The sequence below is a fragment of the Anarhichas minor genome, unplaced genomic scaffold (genome assembly GCF_050575085.1).
Source record: "Anarhichas minor isolate MPS153535 unplaced genomic scaffold, ASM5057508v1 ptg000022l, whole genome shotgun sequence".
NCBI classification, from domain to species: Eukaryota; Metazoa; Chordata; class Actinopteri; order Perciformes; family Anarhichadidae; genus Anarhichas; species Anarhichas minor.
The window spans coordinates 2,989,609-2,996,879 of NW_027466468.1; positions in this window are offsets into that span (position 1 = coordinate 2,989,609).

Here is a 7,271-nt window from a genome sequence, read left to right on the forward strand (position 1 = left end):
CGAACCCAGTGGGGGGCCACTTCATGGCCAATGAGGGGCCAGGATCAAGTTTTGGCTGTGCTGGGAGGTGTAGTCATTCATCTTGGAGTTTCCATCAGACGTTGTATGACAGGAAGGAGCATGGGTGCTTCTAGACTAGGGCCAGATCCCAACACTGGTCTGTATACCAATATGACTGATACCCAAGTGGATCCAAGCTGATTCTGCATCCGTCCATCCTGTCCATTGGTTTCCAATGGTTTGGTGCTGAGATATTTAGAAATGAATATAATTCTGGATTAATGCATGGCATAAATAAATGCATAAATCTACAATTTAAAAGGTCAAAACTTGGATAGAATAGTTTTCAAATGGTGTTTTGAATGTGCTTCGGCTCGAGAGGTCACCGTGTGTGGATAGCCCCGCGCTCCTTCTCTCTGTCCGTCCATCTCCTAAACTCTTCCCCGCTCTTGTTGTTGTGCCTCCAGCTCTTGACTGTCCAGCCCACAGCCACTACAGCATGTGCGGCTCGGCGTGTCCCCCCACCTGTGGTGCTCAGCCGGAGGCTTGCCCTAAGATCTGTGTGGAAGGCTGTTTCTGTGACAAGGGATTTGTGCAGAGTGGTGAAAAGTGAGTATAATGTCCCCCCGTTCCTGACTAATGTCTTCCGTACAGTCAGACCTCGTCCCTGCGCTCTGATTGACATCCTTTTGTTCCGGGTGTCTTTGCTTCTGTCAGGTGTGTTATCAGGGAGACGGGCTGCGGCTGTAGCCACGAGGGCCATTACTACCAACCGGGTGACAAGTTCTGGGCCGACTCGCTGTGTAGCGAGAAATGTGTGTGTGACGCAGCGACACAAAAGGTGAAATGCGAGAAGACCAGCTGTCGAACCGGAGAGAAGTGCGGCGTCGTGGACGGGGTGCAAGACTGCTACCCAGTCGGCTTTAAGTCTTGCAGCGCACACGGAGATCCGCACTTCCTCTCCTTCGATGGACGCAAGTTCGACTTCCAGGGCAACTGTGTCTACAGGCTGGCCAGTGTGCGTGCAGGCACCACGGGTCTGACGCACTTTGAGGTGAGCTGAGCACCAAACAGTACAGTGCACCATGAAGTTCTCCACCACACGTCCACTGGGCCGCTTCTTTACATTTACACAATAGATTGTGCAAATTGAAATCAACATGGAAACAGGAGTTTGGTTTGGGAAAATAATAATCATAATAATAATTTATTGATATAGCACTTTGACAGACAAAGCAGCAAAAGCAAGGCAATAATAACAATAACAGAAAGCTCAGTGAGACAGTCGATACGATAAAAATCAACTGAGAAATAAATAAAATAAATAATAATAATAATAATTTAGTAAAATAATTTAGTAAAATCAACAAATAAAAATAAAACAGAAAAGCGACGACACCACATACAAGCCAGTCTATAAAAATGTGTTTTATAAAGTGATTTAAAAGAGATTACCGATTCTTCGATAATTGGCATATCACTGACACTTTTAAGTACATTTTGATGATGCTGCTTTTGTACTTTTTAGTGATATTTTACATGTAGGAATTTTCCTTGTAACGGAGTATTTTTAAATGGGGATATTTCTGCTTTTACTTTCGTTAAAGATCTGAGGGGAAAACAGACTCCTGTCTTGTACATCGAGGTCAAAAGAACAAAGATTTGCATCATATATCCTAACTAATTCCTCCATTGGATTTGTTTCGTTTCCCTCCTATCTGTCCTCTCTACTCCTCTTTCGGTGAATTGCAGGTCACCCTGGAGAATAACAACCGTGGCAACAAAAGAGTGTCATACGCTAAAGTGGTGACTGTTAATGTCTATGGCAGCACGTACACGCTGTCAGTGGACTACCCAGGCAGAGTGCTGGTGAGGAACACACACACACACTCAGGGGTGCAGTGTGAATCACACATGGCGTACATTTTTGCCTGACGTTACTCTTGCGATTTGTTTTGACTGTGTGGTTGGGACGTTTCCGTCTGTGCCGCTGTGTGCCCACATAAACTATCATGCGGCGCATGTGTGACCTGCAAAAACATGGCCGTACAAGGCCGATCGGCTGAATTCCCTCATGTTTACCGAGGTAATAAATCAAGTGAGAAGTAGGGTCATTTTCTCATAGACTTCTATAGAATCGGACTTCTTTTTGCAACAAGAGGAGTCGCCCCCTGATGGCCAGTAGAAAGAATGCAAGTTTAAGGCACTGCAGCATTGTTCACTTTTTAGACCGGAGGTTGCTGCCTGGTACTGACAGGGATATTTAAAAATACAGTTGGTACTGCCCTCTGTTGGACAAACTATGTCATGATGACATTGTTTCCAAATCACCTGAAACATATCTGTGGCATTTCTCTACTGACATTTCCTGTTACTTACCAATATTCAAGCAATAAGCTAATATTGCCCCCAGCATGGGAAGCAGAAGTACAAATACAACCCATAACCCAGTGTGTGTGTGTGTGTGTGTGTGTGTGTGTGTGTGTGTGTGTATTTTCTGCAGGTTGACGGGCTTGAAACCAACCTACCCTTCACCAATTCAACCAATCACTCAAATGTCCAGGTTCATAAGAGACACAGAGAGGCTATCATTGAGACCAACTTTCTGAAGGTATAAACACCAAAGCATACACCGCCATTGATAAAGTATCTATAAAACTTTTTAGTCAACCTTTGTCTTAACTTTAATGTGATTAGGGCCATCAAAGCATATTGCGTTGACTGCACGTGTTACAAGTACCGTGAGTACCTCGGCTGCATGCTTAAAAACAGTAGGTCAACACTTCTAGTATTAAGAACAATTTAGTTGTGAAGACATTTTGGATTGTAGCCACGTTCTCTTATCATCCAAGTGAAACGGATGTTAGAGCGTCTTTAGCTTCTGTATTGTGACCTATGACCCAGTGAACACTGTATTTGAGTGGTGTTCAGTCACAAGAGGGAATTACATCATATCCTTTGCATTTGATTGGACCGTTTCAAAGTGGGCGGGCTTAGAATGTACGGCGCTACAGAGGACTGTGGCTCCTCACTCACCTCCTTGGTCGCTAAAAGTTGCAGGTTGATTGATGGATGGATGTCATGATATTATTGAAGAAATGGAAGAAAAGATTAATGGATTTTTATCTAAAACTACAGTAAGAAAATATTTTTTGCACTTTTTTTTGCATACAGTACGGGGATGTGATCTTAATGGACTAAAAGGGCCAGATTTAATTTAATTTCGACTTTAAAGAGCAGATCACAAGGCCTCTAAAAGTAATGTCCTAACTTACCCTGTTACAAGACATTGTAATACGATACGGAGATTATTTCCAAAGGTATGGATGATGAGGACTTATAAATTAATGTTTATATAATGTCATTGACATGAGTTCTTAAATATTTTCAAATCACTCATTTATGTGCTGAAAGGGAAAGTTTGTTGATTTTTAACCAGCTTTGTATGGTTAAGAATGTGTAATACATACAAATGAACAGTGTCTAACTCCCCTCCAGATTAAAATTTGAAAAATGTTAGAGACCTCCTTAACGGCGTTCATATAGTTCACTGCCGTTGGTCCACTGTCTGTTTCAGTGATGTGTAGTGGTACTCCTAATGCTACCTGCCAATATGTCTCAGCTTGAACTTTGATACAACTTTCCTTTTATCTTCACATTGTTAAAGGTCTCCTTTGACTTTTCGAGTTCAGTGAGGGTGGAGCTGGCGACTAGTTATCAAAGCGAAACCAACGGCCTTTGTGGAAACTTCAATGTTGACCCTGCTGATGACCTAATGTTGCCTGATGGGAAGTTGGCTTCCAACGCCAATGAGTTTGGACAGAGCCAGTGGGTGGCGAACGTGGAGGGCTGCTCCCGTGACTGTAAGCAGCTCATGCTGTGCTATTTATCTTCACTATTGTGCTCTGCATCTTTAGTGCCTCTTTTAGGGCCATTGTAGGTAAACAAAATAATTATTATGGAGTTGAGGGAGGGGGTAATATTTGGAGAAAAATGTCTCAATTACCGAGATTAAAGTCGTTAATTTATAAACACCTGGTGCTGAAATGAAAGAGAAACACCTTTGTTTACTCAAAGACAGAAGTTGTAGAGGAATATTGGTATTTATTTATGTTCACAAAATAAAACGTGTATATTTATCTCTCAGGAACTTTCCTATTAACCATGGACTGTATATCAGAAGATATTAACACCTACTTTAGGAGCAACGAAATTCACAGAATATATCCCCCTTCACCCCGTCATACTCACAGACATGCACCTCTTTATGAAAATATATGCCAATTTTACACATCAGTGTCATATCAAGTCACGATGGCAATCTTACTCGGGTGGACCTAGTTGGAGGGGCACTAAGGGTGCACAAATGATCTGCACTGCTGTTCACACTATGAATGGATTCAGTTATGGTAAGGTTAAAAAAGCATTCTGCAAATAAACAAATCACAATTATTAACCATTTTAGCTACCATTAGTTATCATTTATGTAAAGATTAGCATGCTTCTCATAGCTGGTGCTCACCGACCCCATTCATTGCATACGGACCTCATCAATGGCAGATGATATCAGCTGTTTGAGTGACATGTAATGTGACCATGTCTCTATTGATGCCTTTGTGCTGCCAGGTAAAGACTGCGCTCAGCCGCTGCCCGACGACTTCGAACCGCCCGCCTACACGTCGGTCTGTGATGTCATAACAGCAAAGGATGGACCCTTGGCTGACTGCGTAGACCGAGTAGATTCCAAGCAGTACCGCGACGACTGCGTCTATGACATGGTGCTTAATGATGGCCAAAAGGAAGCAGCCTGCGGCATCATCAGTGACTACGTGGCGCAGTGTCAGAGAAACGGAGGCTGCGTGAAGTCATGGCGGACGAGGAAGTTCTGCTGTAAGCGCTCGGTGACGGATGATGTGACTGTTCTTGTATTTGTGTGTTTGTGATCTGAGTGCTATTCTGTGTGTGTGTGTGTGTCACAGGGATGAAGTGTCCAGCTAAAAGTATGTATAGTGTCGTGGCTCCTGGATGTCCGGCCAGCTGCCTCGCTCCATCTCCATCCGCCAAGTGTGAGATCCCGCCCAGCGAGGGTTGCGTGTGTAACCCCGGTTTCCTGCAGAGTCAGGTAATCCTCCACACTGCCCCGGCCCTCTTCAATTACAGTGACACATGACATTCACCAAAGAAGGAAAGGCCAAGGTTCTCTTCTGGCAAAAGACGTTTAAAAACCTTAAATCAGATCGCTGTTTCATGGATAAAATGCTAAAAGTCACAGTAAGCCCGCCCTAAAGCATCCCCTGCTTTATGGTCTATTTGACTCTAAATGGACCATAGTTTACTAAATGAACATCATGCTGTACTGAAGAAGACTTGAAACTAGAGATTGAGACCATAAACTCATGTTTACAATGTTTCAGTGAATTAAAAACAGAAGTGCATAAGTGGATAGTGACTCGACCAAAACATATGCCCCGGGGAACTGGGGAATAGTGACATTTAGGACATTTTGGGGCGAGATTAAGATATATCTTGGCTAATTTATCATGTACTATTTTGAACCGAATTACTCCGTGTGTACAATACAGAAAAAAGAGGTGCGAATACGCAAAGTTGTATCTTCCAAAACTTCTCCCAGAATAGTTTCTCCAATATCCATTCCTCAGATAGCTTTAGTTTGATCCCATGTATACCAGATCCTTTTTTGAATTACATCATGTGTAGTGACTTTAACAAATATCCATTTTAAAGCCACTGGAGGGCTAACGGGAGAACTTGTTCGGACGCGTGTTCCACAAACATTTCAATGTCCAATGCGCTGTCTTTCTTTAGATCCGTTGATCCTTTTATTCAAATACATATTGGCACCGTAACAGAATACAGGATACTTTAGAGGATAGTATAAGCCCTTGAAACTTGCTCACATGCCGGCTGACACGCTACATTGACACGGCACGTTGACACGACACCTTGACACGGTCAAAAACTGTTAGCTTCCCTTCCACACACACCTGATCCTCATTACCAGGTACTTACATATATGCACTTTTAAGTTAATGTGCCACCCACTGTTCAATGTCAGAACTGCATGTGTAAACCCACCCCGTGTTTCCCTCAAAGACAAAATAAAACAACAAAACTACATTATGGCTCCAACATCATGTGTTTTGGATATTGCACCCTTACTATAAGGGTCAACACTCAACATAGAGAACCGAGTACGTTAAGTCTTTTGGGAGACGGTTGGGACAGCATGTAAAAGAAATGTACAGGTAAAGCTGTGGACTTAAAATAATGAGACTTTTGGCAAACTGTGGTCCTGGCACAGAGATGCGAAACTGTTTCAACAAAGATTTGGCGACTACATTTGAGTTTAAAGTCTGGGTTTTGATATTCCACGGCGGTCAAAAAGGAAATTGGAGTTTAACTTCATATTTGCCAATACCTAGGCCTGGCAATGTAGGCTGCCCGATAGTTGCATTCAGAAGGGCCTTGTAACACAGTGACAGTGTCCTGACTGAACTTTGACCTTCCAGGATCGCTGCGTGCCACTGCATCGGTGTGGCTGCAACTACAACGGTCGGTACATCGTGCCTGGTGAGAATTTCTACCCTGACTCCGACTGCCAGCGCATGTGTATGTGCCGCGGTGGGATGGTGGCCTGTGAGGACAAACCCTGCACAGGAAAGAAAAGCTGTGGAGTGCGGAAGGGAGTGAAGGGTTGCTACACCGCATCTGACTGAAGCACCTGACTTAAGCATTGAACGGGAACCAATGTAGAACTCCATCTTCTCTTCATCTAAGAATATATCCAGCAATGTTGTGTTTATACTGTAAGCTATCTTTATAATTCTAACAGCTATATTCAGGTACACAAGCTACAGATAATCTAGTTCTTCTGGCAAAATTCTTCTATCTATATTCTTCACAGGCCATTTCATATCTCGCTCACAATATAGCATGTTTTCTGCAGTAATTCAATAAACAGTCTAAATGAAATAACCGCCTGCTAAAGCCTATTTTTAAAGTGCAATCAAATACTCGGCCAGCACTTGTGCTTCAAATTCATACAGAGTATTTTTAAATTGTTGTTCCTAAAACAGTTTTGACAAAAACTGAACATTCATGTAGGAGTGTACAGTATGCAACAGTGATTGTTGTAACTGTGGATGATTACAGTATGTAATGTTTGTAAGTCACTACTAACACATTTCAGTCTTTACTAATCAATTCTTTTCTAATGATCATTAAACGCATGTCAGCAACTTCCCCGTCTG